A 25,866-nucleotide genomic window follows, 5' to 3' on the forward strand; every position below is an offset into this window, starting at 1 on the left:
CGAGAGAGCAGAAAATGCACACGATTGAAGACTATTTACAAGTCTCAACCATGAGCACCATAGAACTTTACCTACAAAGGATTGAAAATCCATTCTGTCACTTTTACCTTACTCTCTTTAGGCTGAGCCTGATACATTTTAAAGTTGCCTTCCCGAAACAATGTGCTTGGCAGCGTGAATTACCCCTATGACACTGTAATAATGCAAAGAAACAGAGCACATGCCGTCATATGCTGTTTCGCTCATTATATTTCGACCCAAGATCCACTTTCCTAGTACCTGTGCCATGTAGAGCAAAGATCAGACAATACCGCATATCAATGCAGTTTTTGCAAATATTGCCCTGGAAAGAGAGATGCTGTGCAGTTTTAAATCTTATTAAGACTGCTTTAGCTATTAGAAAGTTGTTTGAATTTTTGTCTTGGTAATAACAGTATTAATCGCCTATATGTACAACACTTTGGCATCTGAATTGTAACAACAGGGAACCTGAAGGGCAATTTGAGTTTTGTGTGAAAACTAATAGTTGCATTGCTGATGAGCTTATGGCCAATGATCCTCTTACATGCACTTTATGCATGTTTCATGAGTGTGATTTGTAAACTACATGTATTATATTATTTTAACGAATCAGGTTTTATCATTTTTATGTATGTATATGGAAATGTTTTATGTCCTTTCATGGCTTTCTGCCGAATGAAGATGTTATGTCTGACTGACTGAGAAACAAATATTTGGTTATGTAACATCATTCTTTGGCTATTTATGATTTTGAACAACCTCCTTTCAAGAACGCAAAGGCTGCTCCCCAATAAGGGAGGATTTATCTGAGAGTCTTTCAAAAAGTGACTTTGGTTCTGCCTCAGAAGACCAAGAAACTACGTTTCCAGCCAACCCGTGCTTTCGAGTTCTCATTGCAAAGCATCGAAACCTCAAGGGGCAAAGCTGTTATAGCGGTGCTGTTAAAATGGCTGCCAACATATGCTTTCATCTTGCAAGACTTTGTAATCTTGTGAGGCTTTGAGCAACATTTCATTTCATGCTGAAGGTGTTCTTGTACTCTGGAATCTTTGAGGCCAAGTGCTATTGCCTGAGCCCTCACAATGGTTGTAAATTAACTAATAATTAATTTAATCACAAAAAGAATAAAGGTTGCAGTCAGTTTCCCTTTCAAGAAAATAACCCACATAAGATGTTCCCTGCTGTAGCTAGGGGCATGTTACCATGTGCACTCCGAGCACACAAGGGGATTGGCGACAGAAACATTCCAAGACACGACATAAGAAGTAAATGTATGAGACGTTAGAAAACAAATGGAAGCAGATGGTATGTATCTAAACAGGACCTCTGGTGATGGAGCACAGGCAGGAGAGGAGAGAATGTGGGATGAACACAAGATTTCTCACTCTCTTTCTCAAGCATACAGAAATCCTGCAGGTTCTAGAGTCCTTTCGATGTAGTCTTCTCAAGCAAAACAAATGGCAGCTCTGCAGGTTCCAGAGTACTCACATTCTTGCGCTCTCTCTGTTAAACATATAGCAATACTGCAGGCTCTAAAGTCCTTCAGACTGGGCTCAGAGTGAACCTAGTTGAATTGCATTGCAAGGACTCACATGACTGGACCATCGTGCTTGCAGGCACAAGTTTTCATTTTATAACCTATTCAATCTCCCATTTTAACCCAAGGCAGTGATCAAAGCAAACAACTCCCAAAATAAGAATACACATGAAACTAGGTATCCCAGCATAGTAGTGTTGTGTAGCCATTTTTGCTATAGTTTTCTGTACGTTATTTTAGCATACTAGGCCTGCTGCTGTGCACTTTAACCTAGATATATTTTATTCAGCTTTGTTTTATTATTTTAACAGTACCTACATTTGCAGTCTTCTTTTATTTTCCATATCTAGCTGTTTTTCAACTAGGTCAGCACGGCGTTCTTAAACAAGACTTATCTTTCATTCTGTGCTTTTCTCAAGGCTGCAGTAAGATAGGTTGCCGGCAAAAGTGGTACGCTTTGTCTCCAATGTTCACAGAAACATACACACTCTTACATGGGGATTCTTTCTTGGAACATCAGCTGTTTTATCATAAAAACACTACTTGACCCATGTACATTAGAGGGAGATTCTAGCCAGATGACCACAACTGTATGCTGATTGCTATGCTGCAGCTTCTTATGTAGACTACAGGCCTCTTGCTCAGGTATGAGGGATGATGTCGTCCCAGGGGAAACCTGAAGGGCAGAATTCGAGATTAATATGCTATGCTCTAAAATAGCCTAGGTAGGAACTAACCTTTTCAATCTTAGTGACACAATGGTAGCGTTATTTTTGGGTTTTACTCTCCTTGTCACAATTCTAATCCTATTGTGCTTCATCGTCCTAGTTATTGCAATACATGTTTTATTATCTAAGATGCAGTTAATTCAATAAAACCTTATTGAACGGCATACGTGGGACTAATGTAACTGAGAGAAACGGATGAGACCTGAGTGACCATGATTTCCCTGAGGAGTCATTTATCTCATGCGCCCGGTTGCCCAATCATCCCTGCTCTTGGGTGGAGATGAGGCACTGCTAGTTAGCCGGAACTAACTCGGATTAGGATGACAGGTGTCACATGGCGCGGGTTCAGACTCAGTCTCCCACAGTCCAGGTGATTCTGCTGCCCAAAATCCAGTAGTTTCATTAGGATAATGAGAACCTATGTGACAGTAGGGCAATGGAAATATGCAGCAAGTTTGACTAAATAAGAGCAATAAAAGCTCTTGTAGCTCATGGTGCAAGAAAAGGAAAATTATGTAGGATAATTAGACAGATTTTCTGATAGTATTATTTAATTATCTTGTCATTTTTATGTGTCAACACTGTTTTGGCAAAGGTTTCAATTCAATAGCATCATTTTAACTCCCAATTACAGCACTAAGCAATTCAAAGTTTACAATTTAACCTTTAGAAAAGGCACTCCACGGAGCAGCAGTGCAAAATGGGGGCCAGGCAGAGAAAATAGGGGGCTGGAGTGGAAGCAGACTGAGAATATGGGTGGCAAGCTGACGTTCGACTAATCACACAATTACCTTACAGCCAAATACTTCTGTACACTGTGAATGCGGCTTCCATGGAGCAGACGAGATAAGAGAGAGACAGCAAAGAATGTAGGTGTTAGAAATGGGATTTCTGGTTGGCTAGGGTATGCACCTCAGCCAGGCAGAACCTACCCACTCTAGTCAGGGCAAGGGAGTTACACTTCCAAGATAACCCCTGCTCACCCCCTTGGTAGCTTGGCACTAGCAGTCAGGCCTATCCCAGAGGCAATGTGTAAAGCGTTTGCACAACACACACAACACACGTGACGCAAAATGTACACCACAAAGTAAACACAACACTGAGCTATGTAAAAATAATCTCTATTGCACAAAACATAATTAGACCAACATTACACGTAAGTAATACCCTGCTACCTTAGCAGTTGTCAGAATGTTACACAAGTTACTAATACTCTGCAAGAATATGCAGTTGTCACATTAGAACACATAAGTACTCAGGATTCTGCAACATAAGCAGTAGTCAGGAATTACAATAAAAGTTATATGCACTTGTCATGAATGATTCTTAAGTACCCCTAAAAGGAATAGTAGAGAACATATGGCAAGACATAAATAAAAATAAATTTCTCTCAGTGGATAACCCTGGAACATCCCACCCTCCCAGTGACCCCAAGAGTACCTTAGTTCACAGTGTAAGGCACTCCAGTGCCTGGAAAGTCGTAGTGGGGGCCCCCGGCACCCCTATGCGGTCAACGGGGGCCACACGCTGTTCTGTAGGGGAGAGGGGCAGCAAGCACTCTCTCTGGTTTTCCAAACGGGACCCTCCCGGGGATCGTGATCTCTGGGGGGCCCCTCCCGGGCCTCCACTGGCCCTACCAGCAAGGGGGGGCCACCAAAAATGCCCACAGGGGAGTTCGTTGGTGGTGCGGGGAGCCTCCGATGAGGCTTCCACCCCGCCCTCTCTTCCTGCTTAGATGTTGGCCCTTCCGGGGGCCGCGTCCTCTGGGGGAGCTTCCCCCTAGGCCTCAACCGGCCCTTCCTCGAGAGGGGGCGACAGGGCCACACACGATATTGCGGACCAGGTGGGGCGGGGGGAGCCTCTGAGGAGGCTTCCGTCCCCTCGCCCAGCTGGGAAGTTTTACAATGAGCCTGTCCGGCTCACGGCAACGTGCAGGCACCCAAAGCAGGTGCCTGCTGGTGCCCCAGGGCCACTCCGGAGAGCGAGCTCGCCCCGTGGGCACAATACGAGCGCGCTCGCTCCTATTCCTTTACTTCTAGGTGCCCCGCGGGCACCGGAGACAGCGCAGCTGCGGTGCGCTGAAGCACACACCAAAAGCCGGGTTGCAGCGGTGACGCCCAGCAGGGAAGAGGTGCCATAAAGAGCGCGAGGGGCACTCCGATGCTCCCGGGCTGCGGCGGTGTTCTTGGCAATTGAAAGAGCGCTTTTTGAGAGCGCTTCTGGCAAAGTTGTAGAGATTGTTTGCAGGGGTCAGGGGCCACAGCACCCTGCCCCTGAGAGCAAGCAAGACAAGAAAAAGCACAGGGCTGCTGGGCCCAGCTAGAGGCCAGCACAAGGGGTGCAGATGGTGGCAGTCCTTCCTAGTGACCCGGCAGGTCACAGGTCAGCACAATAGCAGTAGTCCAAGGTGGTTTCCTGGTGAGTCCATTCATCAGCTTTCTGTGTCCAGTTTCAAGTTCCAAGAATGTTCAAATTGTGGGGAAAATTCCCCTGTACTTATACTAGGGTTACAGTGTGTTTTACAATGGTAGGGAGAGGAGGTTCCAGCCAGTTACAACTGGTTCTGGGAGTGCCCCCTCTCTCCTTTCAGCACAGGCTCCAAACATCAGTGGGGAGTTAACGACCCTATTGTGTGAGGCCAGGGCACAGCCTTTACAAATGCAGGTGTGCCCCGCCTCTACCTTCTCTCAGCCCGGGAAGGCTTTACAATATGTAGAGGCACCTCTGTGACACCTCCACCCTCCCTGTGTTCAGGCTGTCTGAGAAGTATGCACAAAGCCCCAACTGTCAGTCTGCTCAGACGTGGATTGGAGGCAAGCTGCGAAAATACCAAAGTCATAAGCACAGATAAATGTGCACTTTCTAGAAGTGGCATTTCTGTGATAGTAATAAAAAATACACCTACACCAGTAAGCAGCAATTCTCACCACTATCACAACCATACCAAACATGCCTACGCTACCCCTCATAAATCAGACAATACCCCTTACACATAAGGCAGGGCATTTCCAATGCAATCCTATGAGGAGGCAGCACTCACAGCAGTGAGACACCAAGTTAGGCTGTTTGTCACTACTAGGACAGGCCACGCAACATGGCACATGTCCTGGCTTCTACATACATGGCACCCTGCCCAAAGGGCTAGCTAGGGCGTACCTTAGGGGTGACTTACATGTAGTAAATGGGGAGTTCTGGGCCTGGCAAGTAAATTTAGATGCCAGGTCCCTGTGGCAGGAAACTCCTTAGATAGGTTTGACAGGCTACTTCAATGGGTGGCGCAAGCAGCGCTGCAGGCCCACTAGTAGCATTTAATTTACAGGCCCTGGAGAAGGGATACCACTTTACAAGGGACTTATAGGTAAATTAAATATGCCAATTAGGTATAATCCAATCATACCAAATTTGTAAGGAAGAGCACATGCACTTTAGCACTGGTTAGCAGTGAAAAAGTGCTCAGAGTCAAAACGTCAGCCAACAAAGGTCAGAAAAATAAGGAGGCAAAAAGTCTGGGGAATGACCCTGTAAAAGGGCCAGGTCCAACAGTAGGCAAAATAATCAGAGGAGTGTGGGCTGTAAAGGAGAAAAATAGAAAGTCAGGAGGACCTACCCAGGTGGGGAGTAGGATTGAAAGGGCCCTCCATGGAGCAGCAATGAAAACACAGACAGAGACATGAAGGTCTGGAGCTGAAGCAGGCCGAGAATGGGAGTGGCAAGCTGATGATGGGCTAATCACACACTGACCTTATGGCCATATAAAGGATGTTGGGGGAGGTCCGATTATTACAAGGGATGGTAGAAGAGGATATAATCTACAATTTAACAGTTTAAGGATGTAACGGTTCCGTCCTCGGCTGCACAGCTCTAGTGCCGAGGACATAACCGTTACTTCCTGGACCTGGCCCCAAGGGGGGAGCGCTGTGGGCCTCCCACCCCTCCCTTGGGCAGAGATGGAAGGGGAATTGCTTCCCCATCCACCCCCGCCCCCATCTAATGACGTCAGCGCAATCGAACAATGACATCACTAGAGGCCGACATTGTGCTGGAAGCCACCATTTGCTTCAGAGAAACAGGTGAGTTTCTCCTGTGCCGGGCGGGATTGTTTGTGAAAGGGGCATCAGGGAAAAGGAAAGGCCTGCCTTTCCCTCCATATCTCTTTCAGCATTCCTGCTGCCCAATCGCACCGTGATCGGGCAATAGTAATGCCCACCAGACACCAGGGATTTATTATTAGTTTCATGTCGAGGGAAGCAGCCCCTTGGGCAAGGGTCGCTCCCCTTAGGGGGGAATATTTGTCACCTATTATTTTTTAGGGGGTCTCCTTTGATCTCCTGCATAGTACCATATAATGAGCAGTTTCTCTTGAATACTTGGAGAGCCTTGAGAAAGCCCCAGGTATAAGAATCCCAGGGGGCGAAACGTGTGTCGGCTGTTTGCTTTTTCAAGTGTGTCACAATAAACTCTCAGCTGAATTTATGGACTTGACTCAAGGCATCTATATATATCCACCTTGACTACACAATTTATTAAACGTATATTTTGAATTCATGGTGGACATACCAATCACGTCTGCACACAGTGAATGTGGCTTCCACAAAGCAGAGGCGGTTAGAGAAAGGCAGCAAAGAATACAGTCACAGAATCAGAAGATTGTGGGCCATAAATGAGAAAAAAAGAAGTCAGGAGGACCTACTTTGGCTGTGAGTGGGATCGACGAGAGAGTGCTATTGCTCTCACCAAGCAGCAGAGCACTCCTGTTACAGCGGCTCTGATCAGAGCACAGCATATGTTCGTTTCTGACTATGGCCAAGGGAAATTGTAGAGCTGTGCTTTAAAGGCACAAAGATTCTGAAAGAGGCAGTATTTGCATGGACCCATCAGTCCATGGTTGAGTTCTCTCATTGCACATGACGAATAAAAGTGAAGGCAGTGGGGGCCCATTTCTACTTCTCTTTAATGAGAGAGCATGTCTGCCCCCACCGAGCTGCAGAACACTCCTGTAACAGAAGCTTCAATCGGTGCACAGCAGTTGCTCTTTTCTGACTTGGGAGGAGGTGGGAGGGACAAATGCTGCAATAAAATTCAAGTAGCTGCAGAAATAATTAAGTAATCCCTCAAACCAAGAGTTAAAGAACCAAAGTGTAAATATACAGTACTTGATCCCTGTACCTTGGAGAAATGAAAACAAAAAAGGAGGGACAAAGAGGAAGTGTTGACCACCAGCAATCAAGTTCTTTTAAAGGACACTGAAACAAATTAAATGCAGTGGGTGGGCTTTAAGCCCACAAAGATGTATACTAAGGTATACAAGAGGTCGAAACCTCGACTGAAAAAGGCAATTAGATCTTACTTGACAAAATGTTGTGTTTATGCTGCCACTGAAGTTGTCAAGAAAGCCACTGAATAGTGGATACCATGCAAATGATTTGTCTCTCCTGCAGAAAAAACTAGGACAATAACCATTTTATTGACAATTGTGTTACATCCCTGGCATGTCGTATAGTCATAGGTATTAATAAAGCACAGGTGCAGTTCAGTCTGAATTACCACAGTATCAAATATGATCATGAAGGAAGCTGGAAACTTGCCTGCATGATCAGTCTTTCAATCTATTTAGATCTTGTTTACCTTTTCAGTGGAGCTGAGGTTCTGGGGGTACTTATGGGCATGCTCTGCAAACTTGTGTTGTAGCTGCTGCAGCGATAGGCACTGTAACCACAGCAGCACTAGGCTCACTGACCACTGGAAAGAATCTGTGCCACAGACCTACATGCTATATACGTACTGCAGGAGCAACCTATATACTCAAATGGGCAGGGGTATCAAAAAGTCAGGGCCACTGGATTCATGTGGCAGGAGCTCAACAACTGTGCTGCAGGGTTGACTAAATTATGCAGCTAGAAAATGCAAATTATGCAGCATGATGCAGTACATTTTTTTTATACTATTACTTCATTTTTTTGGAATTTTTACATATGGTAATACTGTCTGAGCAAAGATTTCACCTCATTAGCACCAGTTTAATACCCAAATAAGCAACTGAAAGATGACCAGTTAATCTTTACAAGGGGCCTTCCCAAGCACAGGAACACATCACCGCTTTTGAGCCATTTGAACTGCACACTTTTTTTTAAATTAACATCTGTAGATTATGCAGTAGATTATGGATAATGTGGTAAATGTGGAAAATGCATAATTATGCAAAAAAAAGCAGCAGCCACAGAATCACATAATTCCGGTCGCCCTGCAAACAGTATGGGGCAACACAGTCCATTTTCTCTTACTGAAAAATCGCTATTAGCAAAGATAAGGCATTGTCCAAAGGTACTTGTATTTTAATTTGTAACAGAATGATTTATTCTTTGTAATGAAGTATCATGAAAACCTCTGTACTGAAGAATTTCACAGCGTAAACTACCAATGTGGAGATTTCTTCCGGACTCAAAGTGAAAACCAGCTTGGTCACCCTTGTTAACAAAGAAGTATTTACAAGCCCACTTACAATAAATAAGACATTAGAAATGCATTACTGGACCTCTAGAGCAAGAGCGAGAAATGCGCTGCTCCCATGAAGGAACCTACATGATCATAGACTCCTTGAATGGACAAAACATTACAGAAAGCATATCCTTGGATATAAGAAGCCTTGCTCTCCGAGGAAGCAATCCTGGGGATGGAAGTCAGAGTACTCCCATCAAGGACCATGCGGAAACTGCACATATTCAAGAAATCCACAAGGAATCTGATCTACATGAGGTACTCATCTTCTGTAGTTGTGGCCTCCCACGCCAATTGAAGATGTTTGGTCGGTCATAGAAGTTGCAGCCTTCAGCCTAGATTACATTTTTACTATGGCGGAAATCATAGTCATTTACATGAGATGCAAAACTACTCAAAATTATATGATTATGCCCACTTATGTAATTTAGAGTAATTTAGAGCAAAAATGCTTACAGCAAAAGCCTAGGAAGAGACCGCAAGCGACTGATGCTGTTCATATTCTGTTGCTATTTTCTTAGCACAACATGCATCCTCTGGTCCATTTTGGATGTTTTGATACATTTTGTGCTATGAAAATAGTGTTCAATGCAGGGTTGCATTACCATAGACAGACCAGGCTAAACAAAAAGTGAAAATACCAGTTTCACATGAAGTCAGACAGGAGTACCATGCAGAGGATATTCTTGTCCCAACAATTATCAAATCAGAAATGACCCTTACATTTAACAGCTAAAGGAAGCATATAATGTAAACTTATTATAAGTTCTGCTAAACATTGTGTATTCAAGCTGTTGTTATGTAAGATAAATAGCAATAGGCTTTGTTGTTTTTCTGTGACCTCTGAATGACACAGGTTGTGGGGGAGTTTGCTCCAATTGGGCACAAAAATACGTTTCAGTATGAACTATCTCTAACGTATTATTCAAAGTAAAAAGTATTTTGCAGCCCCTGCACTTTCATACAGTAAGGGTGAAAAGGCAAACACATAAAGAGGGAAGAAAAGATGGCTACAAACATCAATATTTTATATAGTAGTGGGAAACGGATGTTAAATATACAGAGTATACAACTAAATTATTTCACCCAATTAAAACTCTTCTGAGGCAATACCTGGCTAAAACCTGTTTCTCCTCTCATTTTTATGCCTGGTCTAAAGACAGATTTAACTGGCTTGCCAACTAATCTCACATAATACATATTTTAGTACTCCTACATGCAAAAGGAGACCAGTCCCCTTCATCCATTGCTCTGTTGCACTGTCATTCACACTTCAGTTCAGCCCCTAACAGTTTACATAGTGTGGGAGATGGGGGCAGTCTCCTTCACCAATTGGTTTGTAGGCATTCTCTATCAGCCCACAGGATAGCCATGCATTCTTTGACACGAGTGATGGAATTGTGATCCGCGCTGCCAAAAGGAACTTTTTCACCGACAGACTGGACAAAAACAGCCACAACAGCAGAGAACTTTTCAGCATCGTCAAGGAGTTCTCCAACCCCAACGCCAACGCAAACGCCGTCACGCCCTCACAGGATTTGTGCGAATCCCTCGCCACCTTCTTCCACCGCAAGATCAGCGACCTCCACGACAGCTTCGGACACCAGACCCAACCTAACATCACCCGCACCCCCGGCCTTCACCCTCAACAACTGGACCCACATCAACACTGAAGAAACCATATCCATCATGAACTCTATCCACTCCGGCGCCCCTTCGGACCCCTGCCCTCACTTCATCTTTAATAAAGCCGACGACATCATCGCCCCGCACCTCCAGGCCGTCATCAACTCTTCTTTTTCTTCTGCTACCTTCCCCGAATGCTGGAAACACGCCGAAGTCAACGCCCTCTTAAAGAAACCTACGGCTGACCCGAGCGACCTGAAAAACTTCCGCCCCATCTCTCTCCTGCCTTTCCCAGCCAAGGTAATAGAGAAGACCGTCAACAAACAGCTGACCACCTTCCTGGAAAACAACAACCTGCTCGACCCTTCACAAACCGGATTCCGAACCAACCTCAGCACGGAAACCGCCCTCATCTCAGTCACAGACGACATCAGAACCCTGATGGACAACGGTGAAACAGTCGCCCTCATCCTCCTCGACCTCTCGGCAGCCTTCAACACCGTCTGTCACCGCACCCTAATCACCCGCCTCCGCTCCACCGGGATCCAAGGGCAGGCCCTGGACTGGATCGCCTCCTTCCTCTCAAACCGTTCCCAAAGAGTTTACCTCCCACCGTTTCGCTCAGACCCCACCGAGATCATCTGCGGCGTACCTCAAGGCTCATCGCTCAGCCCGACACTCTTCAATGTCTACATGAGCCCCCTCGCCAACATCGTACGCAAGCACGACATCATCATCACCTCCTACGCCGACGACACCCAACTTATAATCTCCCTCACCAAGGTCCCTGCCAGCGCCAAGACCAACCTACAAGAGGGTATGAAGGACGTCGCAGATTGGATGAGGCTCAGCCGCCTAAAGCTGAACTCTGACAAAACGGAAGTCCTCATCCTCGGCAACACCCCGTCCGCCTGGGACGACTCCTGGTGGCCCACGGCCCTCGGCACCGCACCGACCCCCACAGACCACACCCGCAACCTTGGCTTCATCTTGGACCCCCTTCTCACCATGACCAAGCAAGTCAACGCCGTGTCCTCCGCCTGCTTCCTCACCCTCCGCATGCTCCACAAGATCTTCCGCGGGATCCCCGCCGACACTAGAAAAACCGTGACCCACGCCCTCGTCACGAGCCGCCTGGACTACGGCAACACCCTTTACGCTGGGACCACCACCAAACTCCAAAATCGCCTGCAACGCATTCAAAATGCCTCGGCCCGCCTCATCCTCGACGTACCCCGCAACAGCCACATCTCCGCACACCTGAGACACCTGCATTGTCTCCCAGTCAGCAAAAGGATCACCTTTCGACTTCTCACCCACGCACACAAAGCCCTCCACAACAAGGGACCGGAATACCTCAACCGACGCCTCAGCTTCTACGTCCCCACCCGCCTCCTTCGTTCCTCTGGCCTCGCGCTCGCTGCCGTCCCTCGCATCCGCCGCTCCATGGCGGGTGGGAGGTCTTTCTCCTTCCTGGCAGCCAAGACCTGGAACTCCCTCCTCACCAGCCTCAGGACCACCCAGGACCACTCCGCATTCCGGAGACTCCTAAAAACCTGGCTTTTCGAGCAGCAGTAACCCCCCCCTTTCCCCTAGCACCTTGAGACCCGCACGGGTGAGTAGCGCGCTTTATAAATGTTAATGATTTGATTTGATTTGAATTTTGCTGTATTAGATCTGCATCAGTGGGTGGAAGAGTCCACCTCTTTTTCCTCATTACCTGCTTTCCCCATAACTTTAAAACCTGTTTCTCAGTAGAGCTGGTGCTAGCTATGATTTTCTTGTTGATGTTACTGGGTCTGCTGTTAGAGCACCCAGCACACTGCATTATTGCCTTGCTGGCTCATTTCCTTTACAGTGTAGCACATCCCGTTTGGTCTCTGTGTTTAACCTTGGTAACCATCTTGGAATGTTTTTTTCAATAGTCTACCAGGCCCTGTTTGGAAGTGAAATGGATCCATCCTGAGACAGGAAAACATTATTACAATATGTAAAGTACCATTACAAGATGGTTAATCAGTGCTACATTTACCAGGTGGTCATCTTTGAATGGTATTGTGTGCAACATGGCTGATGCATTGCTTCTAAATTCGGGGGCCCTCCTGAAATGTTAAAATAAGGATACTGCATGTCAAGCTGTCCCATCCTCCATTTTTGAACACCCTTCCCTACGTGTCCCAGCCTAAGGCACCAGCCTGAGGCTCAGCTAGTGACAAGTTTTACTTTTGGCAATCAAATCTTAGTCAGCTTCCAGCTTGCTGACTCTGGGGACAATAGGTAGCCTGTAGGAGGTGAAGCAGCTGTTCATATCTCTGGGGCACTTCACTGTTGCATCACCAGTTTACTAGGTCTGTAATCATATACTTTTGTCTACATGGTCTTTTGGAAACTTTAATTGACTTTGTTATTTCAAAACAGCCATCAATACTTTGTGTGATGAAACTCACATGTTGAAAATAGTTGCAAATAGAGGCACTGGCTGGCAATCACAAAAGATAAAGTAAATCCCAATGTGTTGAAGACCTCTCTAGCCTTGATGAGGCGCATAGAGCTCCGGTTACAAATGTTTAAAAGCAATATGGTAAGCTTTCCAGGGGTCATGGGAACTCACTCAGCAGTATTAGAGTGCTTTATGCAAATTGCTCAAATACTGCCGAACGAGTTCCCGCTGTATAAAAATTGAAAGCGCCATGAGCGCAACTCAAAAACAAAAGAAAGAATAACAAATAACTGTTAGTTAAGCATATTGCTTCAATAATGCCGATCTAGTTCCCGCTACGGGAACTCGATCAGCAGTATTGGAGCGATTTGCATAACTATGAGTTACATCAGTCACGCTCCTGGCAGCTGTGCAAAACCTAAATGCGCAATAGGCAGTCTTCTAGCACTTTGCATGACTACAAGTTGCTTCACATTGTTTCTTTTGTTTTTCATTCACGTTCATGGTGGGCATGGCACTTTCAAGTTTTATGCAGCTCAATGGGCCGTATTGGAGTACTTTGCATGACTTGCATTTACTTCTGTATGTTTATTTTGTTTTTCCAACGTGCCCAAGGCGACCATAGCGCATTCAATCTTGACACAGCGCAGTGGACAGTATTGGAGCACTTTGCCTCACTGCCAGTTAATTCTCATTGTTGATTTTGTTTCTCACTTGTGCTCATGACACACATGGTGCTTTCAAGTTTTACACAGCTCAATGGGTACTATTGGAGCACTTTGCATGGCTACCAGTTACTTCACATTGTTTCTTTTGTTTTTCCTATGCGCTCATGGCTGCCACAGCACTTTCAAGTTTTACACAGTGTGATGGGCAGTATTAGAGTGCTTTGCATGACTACCAGTTACTTCTTATTGTTTTTTTGATTTGCCTTCGCGTTCATGGTGCTTATGGCGCTTCAAGTTTTACACAGCGCAAAGGGCACTATTTGAGCATTTTGCATGAGTACCAGTTACTTCACATTGTTACTTAGTTACCTCAAATCACAGTTACAGAGAGGACAGTGCATCCCATTTGCACACAGATTACAAAATGTCAGTGCAAAGCTTTGTTATCTATAGTTAAGCACTTTCACATTGTTCATCATTGTATAGCACTGTGATACCCTATCCTTCACAATTCATGTTTCACTGTTACTTACTAAAACTTTGCTTTTGTGACGCATGATCCTGTAGAGCTGGTTGATCATTGGTAGTATGTGGCAGGAAAGGACCAAATTATGAGGCAGGGTTGACCCATTTATGAGGCAAAAAAGTCCACTTATCCATTTACAATGCTAATAGCTCTTGCAAATGTGAGACCTTTTGCAATGCAAATGCTTGTTTAATGTTGGTTGGGGGCTGCTGTACTCTATGTAGCCCCCACAATGTTAAGAAAATGTGTGCCCCTGCCTCTCCTAGGGGCATCACTAGCATGATAATATATTATGTTAAAATGCCCTATGGCACTATAGGACACTTCTTGCTAGGATCAGTGAATAGTAAATGACGCCACTGTTTACTTATTCATTTAATTATTCATTTTTGTCTTTTTAAAACATATTTTGGATGTCCTAGTGCCAACCTGGAAAACCCAGATGCTTGATTTTGTTGAGTGTTTGGTTGGAGCCCCTGGGCCACCTCGGCCCCACTGCCCCCCGCCAGCACCCTTGCTGGCTGCCTGGGACAATTGGAGCTAGTCCCGGAGGGATGTGGTTCCCAGGGCCTTATTAGGCTTGGCAGGGTGACCAGGAGCCCTCTTCCCTTTTTTACATTAGGCAACCCAGGGGGTTGTGGTCCAAAGGGCATAAGAGGCTCAGGTAGGTGAAGTCACGTGCCCCCTCCCATTTTTAGGGTCGAGCGCCCAATCTCTCTGGTTAACCACACCTACCCCACGCCAATCAGTTTCATTTGTTTGTGGGCTTGCCTTTTAAATATCGCTTGATTTTATTTGTGAAAGGCATGCATACATCATGCCTTTTTCGGTCTCCTCGAGCACACCAGCTAACCTTACAAAAATACAAGTTTCAATATTTTCAGCATGGTTTCAGGACTACTTTTTTATTTTATTTCCTATGCAGCGTGATCTCGTGCACATTTGATGATCGTTTGATTGCAAGTGAACTTCTGCTTCATTTTGTCTGCTCCTTCACGCTCATGGTGTGGTTCTTTAAATCGGCTTGCTTATGTAAAACAAATTTACTTTTCATTTTCAATTTCTGTGGTAATAAAAGTCCGGTTAGGACTTTACAATGCTAATAACTCTAAGTCGAGCAAATGCGAGACCCATTGCATTGCAAATGCTTGATTAAATATAGCACCAGTAGGGCATGGGGTCCCTGAGGCCTTATGACATTTTGGGAGGGAGGCTGCCCATCCCCTTTTTTAATTATAGTGGCTCAAAGGATGGAGTACTGGGGCCAGAGTTGGCTTGGGAGGGGGCCCCATGCACACTCTCATCCCCAAATAATAAAACATATTCTGACCCCTGAGCCCTCACCCACTCAAGGGGTCATTTTGAATTAAAAAAAAACAATGGTGGCAGGAATACTATAGGATTTAGGCAAAAAATATACGTTGTCCCTAGAGCCCCTGCCAATGGCTAGGGGGTCAAGGTATCACTACCCTGTCCCTTTATATTGTTTTTTTTACATTTTCAGGATGGGGGGGTCTAAGTCCCCTGTGTTCTGTAATGGCCACTGCAACATTTTTGCAAGTTGCAAACTGTCAATGAGAGTGCTTGCTCTTGTGGGGCACTTGCTCATGTGGGAATGAAATGGCCCAAGGGAAACAATTTTCTTAAGCCAATCAGACGACTGTCTTCTCGAGAGTCTTGTGAACCCAAACATCTAGATATACAAATAATTTTCAACTTTAATTTCTTAAAAATTACTAAACAGATTCACACCAAACCACAAAAAGCATATTTTCTAGGCAATGGTCTAGCTTCCTGCCAAATTTGAAATGATTCTGTTCAGCTGTTTGGCTATAGCGTGTTCCAACAATGTCTATTGAAATTGCATGGGGAATTTGTGTTTTGCCCCCACACCCTTTTTTCGAAGTCTCCACTTGATAGATCACCTTGAAACTTTCCAGGAAGGAGATAAGCAAAAATAACATTTTATTGGGAAGTTTCCTGAATATTCATCACATGGTCCAAAAGTTATCAGCAAATCAATGAAGCCATTTCATACAGAAACATCATTCTAACTATAACTACCCAGTGGCAACCATGTGGCATAACATAGTCGGTATAGTAATTATGTATCATATATGTAATAGTCATTTAATTGACCACTCCTTTGCAGTAAAGGTTGAGAATGTGGGCATACATGATTGAGCGAATTAGCGTGCAGCTCTTTGGGAAGTGTGAGAGGGCGTATCGATCAGCATTGAGGCAATTTGAGCTTGTCGTTTGGAGCAAGCAAAGCTGAGAAAGCGCTGAAGAAATCACTGGCTGAGGCGAGGACAGAAGAAAAGGAAGGTAACCACTCCTTAGCTCACTCTGCTCCCTGGCTCTTGGCGTGGGCGGAGGAGCAGAAAGCAAAGGCATGGGATGCCAGAGGGTGGAACCTGGGAGAAGCATGCAGGAGCACAAAGGATATCAAGGGTGAAGCTGAGTGGTAACGTTGAGCAGTGGCAAAAGTTAACTGCTCCCTAGGCTTGCGCGCTCACCTCCCTGCCCACCGTCCATCTACCCACTTGCCCAACTGCTCTTTGCACGCTATTCCCACTCCTGCTACTGCCACTATTGCTGTTATTGCCGCTGCTACAATTCCTGCAACTGCCATTCCTGGCACTGTTATTCCTGGTCTGCTTAGTATCAATGGCACAGCTCCACAATCATCACAAGTGCCACAAGTATCATAATTGCCAGATTCAAAGCCATAATCAAAGCTGCAGGGGCATGCATACAGGAGGACCCTTGAATCAGCACTGAGCAGAGGAAACAGCTAGCAGCCAGTGAAGGCGAGGGGCACAGCAGAGTGACTCAGCTGCACGCTCAATCAATTTGCTGCTGGCATAAATTAACTAATCTACCTCTCACCCCTACTGGCTTCTTCAGGTCTCCTAATTTATCAGCTGTATTATGGACAAGGATAAGGAGAATGTGACACACACAAGGAGAGCGTAAGAGTTGCTGGGCAAAGCAGGACTGTACAGTGGCAGTCACCTGCTTAGAGGGATAGTGCCACTGGGGGGACACAGTGGTAGCAGAAATGACCAAGCTGGTGTTTTGGTGCAGCTTGCAGGGTCTCCTCCTCTTGAACAGCCTTCCACACATTAATCACCTCTTACTACCTCCTCCACACTGTCTTTGGCCAGGTGCTTTCCATACATCACCTCCTAGTCCCTCCTCTCACACCATTTTTGGCTTGATACTCTCCACCCACCCACAAGACATGCGTGCTCCTGCTCCCCAAGAATCAATCAATATGGGTGGGGGGTAGTGGTTCTGTCCAACTAAGGGGCAACACTTCAAGTCCCTAGACTCAAGGAAGGAAGACTGGTTTGCTTCAATTTTTAAGACGTGCATTCTCATGCCCCCCCCAAGACTTCTCAAGAATACACCTACAAGGGTTAGAGTGTGGCAGCACCATCCAACCAAAGGGCTACTCATAAAGATACAAGCCTTAAGGAAGCAATGACTGACTCATAGCCCTCCGACCTCGGTGGGCAATAGTACAAAATAGCACAAGTCTCAAAGTAGGTCTGAATGAGCAAGGGGGCCTCTACCCATCAATACTGAGGAGACAAAGTGCAAGTGGAAGTCACAGCCAGCTCAAAATTGCCTACAGTCACTGCCATCCATTGCAGTAATGCTGGAAAGGCAAAAATAAATTCCAAGAAGTGTCGTTCTAACTTGTTCCATCCAAAAATCTACTTGAAATGTTGCTTTTTTGAAAGATGTAGGATCAGCCCTTTTTTCAAGCAGCTGAGGGATCTAAGGCCTCCAGTCCCTTTTTCAACCGATAGAACATGGGCATCAAGTGAGGGAATGCCTCTTTCAGCTATCCAACGTTAACATAGAAGGAGTTCTGGGGCCCAGACCTGTTGTCACTATGGGCCCCCAAACCCCTGGTCAGGAGCTGTTAGAGGCAAGGCAAGTAGGGTTTACAGTGCAGGTGGACATCATTGCAGCTTACAAGCATGGCCCGGTACCTTGCTAGTTCATCCAGCGGTGATGGTTAACACCTCAAAATGTCAGTACGGAGTCCACCCTTCCTCACTCTGACGCACTGAAGCAAGGCTATTGATGCATGTAAAGCACAAGCTGGTAATAGACACAGTGCAAGGCTGCATGGATGTCAATTAAACTCGTCTACTCTGAACACCCAGCCCCAGGCTTTGAAGGCCGAGGCACTTCTAAACGCCTTAACCTCTCCAACAGGAAACTGCATTAAGCCTTGTCACACTTCCCCTGTACATCTAGAGCATCAGAAGAGAGTTCAAAGAACCCAAGCGGAAGCGAAGGGGCCACTTGTATATCTTGGTACACAAGAATGGGAGGACATGCTAACATCCTATGCACGTGACTTACCATTGGACAGCAGCCCCCAGCCGAACCAGCAAAGACAAGAGCAACAATGCAAGGGTGACCGGTCGGACATGAAGAGCGCATGATTATCTCTTCTAAATACCATGCACCGGCTGGTGGAGGCTCTCCAATATCAACCAGATAAAATGGTTGTATGGCTGACACTACTTTCACCTTGGCAGTCTTCATTGCAGGCATTGAAGGGAAGTTGGGGCATATGAACTAATCTCTTAAAATGGGCACAGTCCGGCCTGTTTGATGTTCAATTCAACTGTGGTTGTGGTCCAATTGTGGATAAACTATCTTCTTTCCCTTTCATGCTCAGTAATTTATGTAATGACCTTAAAAAAGATGCAATGAGCAGTCATGCCCTACTATCAAAGCAACGACCCCCCCATGAGGTGTAGGAAGCTGTACCAGTCACCTTAGTAAACTGCCTGCAGCAAACCATCAACGGCTCACCGAGTGATGCAGACCATTGCCTTTAAAGGAGCAATCCATCAGTTAAGACCCAATTGGACCTCATGAATTATTCTCATCCAATTGCCGAAGGATATAGGCCCTCATTCCAACCCTGGCGGTCATGGACCGCCAGGGTGGAGGGACACGGAAGCACCGCCAACAGGCTGGCGGTGCTTCCAGGGCCATTCTGACCGCGGCGGTAAAGCCGCGGTCAGAAAAGGGGATCCGGCGGTTTCCCGCCGGATTTCCCCTGGCCCGGAGAATCCTCCATGGCGGCGCCGCCATGGGGATTCCGACCCCCTTCCCGCCAGCCTGTTTCTGGCGGTTTACACCGCCAGAAACAGGATGGCGGGAACGGGTGTCGTGGGGCCCCTGGGGGCCCCTGCACTGCCCATGCCACTGGCATGGGCAGTGCAGGGGCCCCTTAACAGGGCCCCATAAAGATTTTCACTGTCTTCTTTGCTTTGCAGACAGTGAAAATCGCGACGGGTGCAACTGCACCCGTCGCACCCCTGCAACTCCGCCGGCTCCATTCGGAGCCGGCTTCATTGTTGCAGGGTCTTTCCCGCTGGGCCGGCGGGCGCCCTTTTGGTGGTCGCCCGCCGGCCCAGCGGGAAAGTCGAAATGACCCCCGCGGTCTTTCGACGGGGTTACTTTGGCGGGTGGCGTCCGCCGCCTGCCAAAGTGAGAATGACCCCCATAGTCCCCTGGAAGGTGCCTCAGAGGTAAAAATAAATGCAAGGCAAAGAAGGATCAAAAGGAGGAAAGGCAGGAATAAAAGGCCCGCCAAAACCATGCTGATGTATACCCTTTTTTTAGGCTACCGTCGGATATTAAGACAAACATATCTGCACACCAGTCAACCACCGGAGTCTTTATTGGACTCTAGTGAACACCCAACAGAAGAGGTCTCTCAACAGAAAGACTCGGATAAAATCACCTTAGGCACCTATGCCACTTCCCACATTAGGGACAGTCCTGTGGTCAGTGTCCCATCTAGGCCTACAGAGGAGGAAATCTCAGTAAAGGAACTTGCATGGGCAGTCAGTGGCTTAAGTACAGGTGGTGGGTTGCACAATGATTTAGCCACTATCTTGAGCACCACCAACTGCCCTCTCCCTCAATCATATGGCACTAGAACAGAGGTTCTCTAACACAGGGCAGTTGGTATTTCCCAAAAATAATGACAGACATGAAAATACACCCCTCTCTGAAGAGACCATTGACCAGTGAGTAGACAACTACCCAAATGAGTCTACGACAAATTGAAGGGGACAAGGGGAAGGGGACCCACCTATCCCCGAAGATCATAGACCATCCACCCAGCACGCGGGTATCACATCCCATCAGCCTCACGCTCCATCTAATTCCACCACTATTCTGGCAAAAGAGTTGAAGTTAGGTGTTTAGGAACAATTATTGCCTGAAGGTCAAAGATGACCCTTTCACCTCCCTGGAGTTACATCCACTCAGACTCCGGAGATTATGAACTTGCAGCCTGCTACTCACATTCTCATTTTCAGGCCTGAATACAGTCCAGAGGGAACTGTGACATATTGAATGAAGGCAAAATCCTTTTATTCCTATCACACATTCCAACTTTAGCCAGTTTATACTAAATTTACCTTGTATCAATATAGTTCATCTGTTCTGAAACACCCTTGGTGTATGAAGCAATGAAGACAACCTGACGAACAGCTACAATTGAACAGAAAATTCTTGCAAAAATGTCTTCCTTTGAGAAATGAGGGATAAACATTACCTCCATCCGTGAACCAGGCTATCCCTCAGCTTTGCTATTGCACAGCCAGGGCAGAGGGCACACTGGTTCGAACGACTTTACCTTCTCTGTACTTAGAGGTGCTCTGGGGCACTCACCATGGAGAATGAGGGTCATCCCCGTAGTGTGTAGGCACCGCCAGAAGGTTACCAATTCATCCTATCTGGATACTGATCCCAGAGGGATCTCTAGAACAATTAACAATCAACCTGGGAGGCAAGGTCAATATCTGAAAAAGCTGGCAGCCTGGCAAAGCCCAGCAAAGTTCCCCTGCGCAGATGTTCACCAGCAATATTTCTGATAGGAACTTTTTCCATTATGTAAATGTCTTTGATGTTATTCTGCTAAAAGAAACATGGCTGGAAGGACTTCTTCATCTGCAGGGATACATGTGCTTCTGCATGTCAGCAGTCAAGGGGGCAAAAAACAGACATCTGCAAGGTGACCTGGCAACATGTATCAACAGCCTGCACAGCTATAGCATTTCCTTTACACTCTGTTTCACCATTCACCAACGTGGACACAAGCATTACCTCACCTCAAAATACAGCAACTGAGAGGCTAGTTATCAATGCCTATGTCCACGTGAAATGCAAAGCTAAAGACTTGTGTCATAATGTGGCATATTTAAGTGAGAGATATACTGAATACATTATGCTCATAGGGTATCTAAACGGATACTTGCCAGGCTCCTCTTCAGACAACGCTGTGATAGCTCAAAGTTCAATCTAGGACATACCGGTGCAAGGGGGAAGCACTCATGGCTGCATGACTAACTCTGGCAGACGCATATTGAATGATTTGAGCTATTTTAATCTTAGGGCCCTTAACGCAAGGTTTCAGACAAACAATCCTCCGGCAGCTTCCTATTACTCCTTCGCCACATGCACGACAATAGATTACATCTTTGTCTCTCTTTTATTGTTTCAACAGGTCACCTCATTCTGCTTAGGAGATAAAGATGAGAGTGTTCACTGCCCACAAGAGACACCTATACTATTAACAGCACCCACACTTAACCAGCCTCTGGAGACTTCAGTTTCCATCTTCATGGTCAATTATAAGAGGATCAAGTTATCACATTCAACTAATGAGCTTATGTTTCAGTCCACAATGGCACTTCAACAAGCACAGGGCTGGTCATCAGAAAACAAACTAGAAAAGTAGGAATCTTTCACCAGCAGTCTGGCAGAAATGTTTGCCATACCAATCAAAGCCAAACCCCTTAATATACTCAATGAGGCAGGGTCAATCCCAAAGGCTCAGTGGATCCAACTTAAGCAGCCAAAAAATCTATAAACTGCACCTTAAGGTCTCTAAATCACAAATCTGAGGACATTACTTTGCAAACCTTACTACAACATTGAAAGACTACACTAAAGAGGCTGAAGTGGCCTGCCAGCAGATCGTGAGAAGAGGACGTATGGGCAAAGCTGTTCACAGATATCAAGTACAACACGCTAACATGCCCGTTATATTAAGGTGTTTCCACTCACATATCTGAAGAGACCTGGGCTACGTATCTTGGGGGTGCAACACCTCAAAACCCATAGATTTACATCCCGGCAAAACACTAATAAATACTCCTCTTGACACCTTCTCAAAGAAAGAATCTCCTCCAACACTTGCTCTCCAGTCATCAATTGGACCAGGGCGCTCCCCTAGGTCATCCTGAATAAATTCCATTAGGCAGCAATACAGAAAAAGCATGAGAGATGGGGCTCTGGGCCCAAATAGCATCCCCTTGTCAATCTTTAAACAGAACACAGAATTCGGGGCAGAATCCTTAGGGCTACTCTTCACTGAAATCAGACTTTGTGGCTTAATACCTGTTTCTTGGAGAAGATCGATAATATCTTCTGAACACAAAAGTGGGACAAATCCCTGCCAAAAAATGATCATTAGTCACCCTTATTGACAATGAGGCAAAATATTTTGCAGAACAATGCTAGGGTAGTTATAGACATGGGCAATGGAGAAAGCAATAATACTACTTAACCAAACTGGGTTTTCAAAACGTTGAGGTAGGGCAACAAACATCTTGGCCCTGTCTCTACTGATAAATAACGCAAAACCTTCAAAACAGCTGTTCATTCATGATTTATTTAATTATGCGGAGCAGGTTAGGCTCTGAATGAAGCTGTCACACTGGGGCATACCTAAGGCTAGGCTAGATCTTCTAATTGCTCTTCTTACAGACACATGGGTACAGGTGAAGGTGGGAGAAGGAACGCACCTCTCAAGGTGAACAACAAGAAGCAAAGGGCAGAAGCAGGGGTGCGTTCTCGCTCCCACTGTATTTAACTTTGTCCTGGCTGATTTGACGCAGGCCATCACCACCTGTAACTCCCGTTCCCCGAGTTTGGGGGACCTGGTGCTGTCAAGCTTCCTTTATGCTGATGACAGTTTTGGTCAGCCACACCCATGTAGGCCTACAGCATCTCCTAAATACAACACAGTTATACTCTGATGAAAATGCATTGAATATGAACCTTGACAAGACATGCACTATGATGACTGGCAACAACAGGAAAAGGTCACTGGCCTGGTTCTCGAGTAAGATGCGAATCCAGATGGCAATAGAATATAAATACCTAGGGGTGATTGTTGAAAAAGAAGGTCAATTTGTCAGACAGAGGGATGCAATAAAAAATAACGGGCTACCATTGGCAATGGTGCTAAAGAATCTGAAATCAAAACTGAAGGGGTCAACACTGTCGTTCCATACCAGATAGTGCAAGCCAAACTTTTACAGACTATAACGTATGGTAGTGAACTCCAGAGAGGCAGGGATGCTAAAATCTTGGACAGCCCCCCAGTGAAAGCATGTAGAGTAATCTTTAGGCTGCTAAGTATAACTCGCCAGCACAGATCAGGGTGAAATTTGGTTGGCTAAAAAACAGTCTGTGGAGAGGCAAGGAGCCTCCATAATCAGCTGGGGCAAACTCAGTAAGGCTGTTCTCGACACTCTCAATCATATGTATGGTGGGAACTGCAACAGAAAGATTAATTGCCCGCCAGAACATATCTTAAGGACTCTTTGAATATGAGCTATGGGAAGGCCCTCTCAGTCATCCCGTGTTTAAAAAACTAGTTTGGAAATTGATGGACTCAATCAGTATTGAAAGACGAGGCTACATTTTACGGCAGATCTTATGCCTGAGTGTCATTGTGTACCTACAATGCACCTATTCCCCAGAAATATCTTAGCCTTGGCTTCTCCAGAAACATGGAGGAGCAATTTCTAAAATATTGTCTGGAGTTGCTACCTTGTGCTCTGCACCTTCCCCACCAGCTGAGAGAATCCCCAGTGAAGGCCTGTCACCTGTAAGGCATTTATACAGAAGATCTACCGCACTTGCTATGCACCTGCACTGAGCTGTTGGAAAAAAGGAGACAGCTGCTAAAACCTGTCTTTAATCAAAGGGGAATCTGATCACAGAGACACAAAGGCGGTCATTCCAACCCTGGCGGTCCGAGACCGCCAGGGTTGGGGACCGCGGGAGCACCGCCAACAGGCTGGCGGTGCTCCCATGGGCATTCTGACCGCGGCGGTACAGCCGCGGTCAGAAACGGAAAACCGGCGGTGTACCGCCGGTTTTCCGCTGCCCTGGGGAATCCTCCATGGCGGCGCAGCTTGCTGCGCCGCCATGGGGATTCCGACCCCCATACCGCCATCCTGTTCCTGGCGGTTTCGGCCGCCAGGAACAGGATGGCGGTATGGGGTGTCGTGGGGCCCCTGGGGGCCCCTGCAGTGCCCATGCCAATGGCATGGGCACTGCAGGGCCCCCCTAACAGGGCCCCACAAAGATTTTCAGTGTCTGCCATGCAGACACTGAAAATCGCGACGGGTGCAACTGCTGGCGGTGCTCCCATGGGCATTCTGACCGCGGCGGTACAGCCGCGGTCAGAAACGGAAAACCGGCGGTGTACCGCCGGTTTTCCGCTGCCCTGGGGAATCCTCCATGGCGGCGCAGCTTGCTGCGCCGCCATGGGGATTCCGACCCCCATACCGCCATCCTGTTCCTGGCGGTTTCGGCCGCCAGGAACAGGATGGCGGTATGGGGTGTCGTGGGGCCCCTGGGGGCCCCTGCAGTGCCCATGCCAATGGCATGGGCACTGCAGGGCCCCCCTAACAGGGCCCCACAAAGATTTTCAGTGTCTGCCATGCAGACACTGAAAATCGCGACGGGTGCAACAGGCTGGCGGTGCTCCCATGGGCATTCTGACCGCGGCGGTACAGCCGCGGTCAGAAACGGAAAACCGGCGGTGTACCGCCGGTTTTCCGCTGCCCTGGGGAATCCTCCATGGCGGCGCAGTTTGCTGCGCCGCCATGGGGATTCCGACCCCCATACCGCCATCCTGTTCCTGGCGGTTTCGGCCGCCAGGAACAGGATGGCGGTATGGGGTGTCGTGGGGCCCTGGGGGCCCCTGCAGTGCCCATGCCAATGGCATGGGCACTGCAGGGCCCCCCTAACAGGGCCCCACAAAGATTTTCAGTGTCTGCCATGCAGACACTGAAAATCGCAACGGGTGCAACTGCACCCGTCGCACCCCTCCGGAGCCGGCATCCTCATAGAAGGGTGTTTCCCGCTGGGCTGGCGGGTGGCCTTCTGGCGGTCGCCCACCAGCCCAGCGGGAAACCCAGAATAACCGCGGCGGTCTTCTGACCGCGCAGCGGTATTCTGGCGGCTCCCGCCGGCCCTGCGGTTACCGCGGCCGGCGGGAGTCAGAATGACCCCCAAAGTGTTGGCCCCCCTGACGATACACAGTTGAGCAGGTTCTGCTTTTGGCATTCTTCATTCTTTTAATTCTTGCAACTGGAACGTTTTGTAATTAGGCTGAGTCTTTCTGTTGGGTGGAGGCCTGTGTTCCAGCCTATGAGAAGCAGTTCCAAGATATGCACCTGGTACTTTTTGTCTCAAGAAATCCCTTTGCACTGGGCACTTTTGCAAGTGGCATTTTCTGTAATTGGTCAGTTAGGTGGAGGCCTCTGTTCGAGCCTATAAGAGACAGCTCTAAGATATGCACCCGGCACCTTTTATCTTGAGGAACCCCTTTGCACTTGGCACTTTTGCACTCGCACTTTGAGATGGCCATGGGCAAGTGCTATGCTTCTCAGCTCATGTGAAGTAGTGCCAAGTGAGCATTTTCTGCGTATAACTTGGCACATGGTGTAGAAGCAGGACTAAGGTGGTTA

Source organism: Pleurodeles waltl, chromosome 6 (assembly GCF_031143425.1).
Source record: "Pleurodeles waltl isolate 20211129_DDA chromosome 6, aPleWal1.hap1.20221129, whole genome shotgun sequence".
Taxonomy (NCBI): domain Eukaryota; kingdom Metazoa; phylum Chordata; class Amphibia; order Caudata; family Salamandridae; genus Pleurodeles; species Pleurodeles waltl.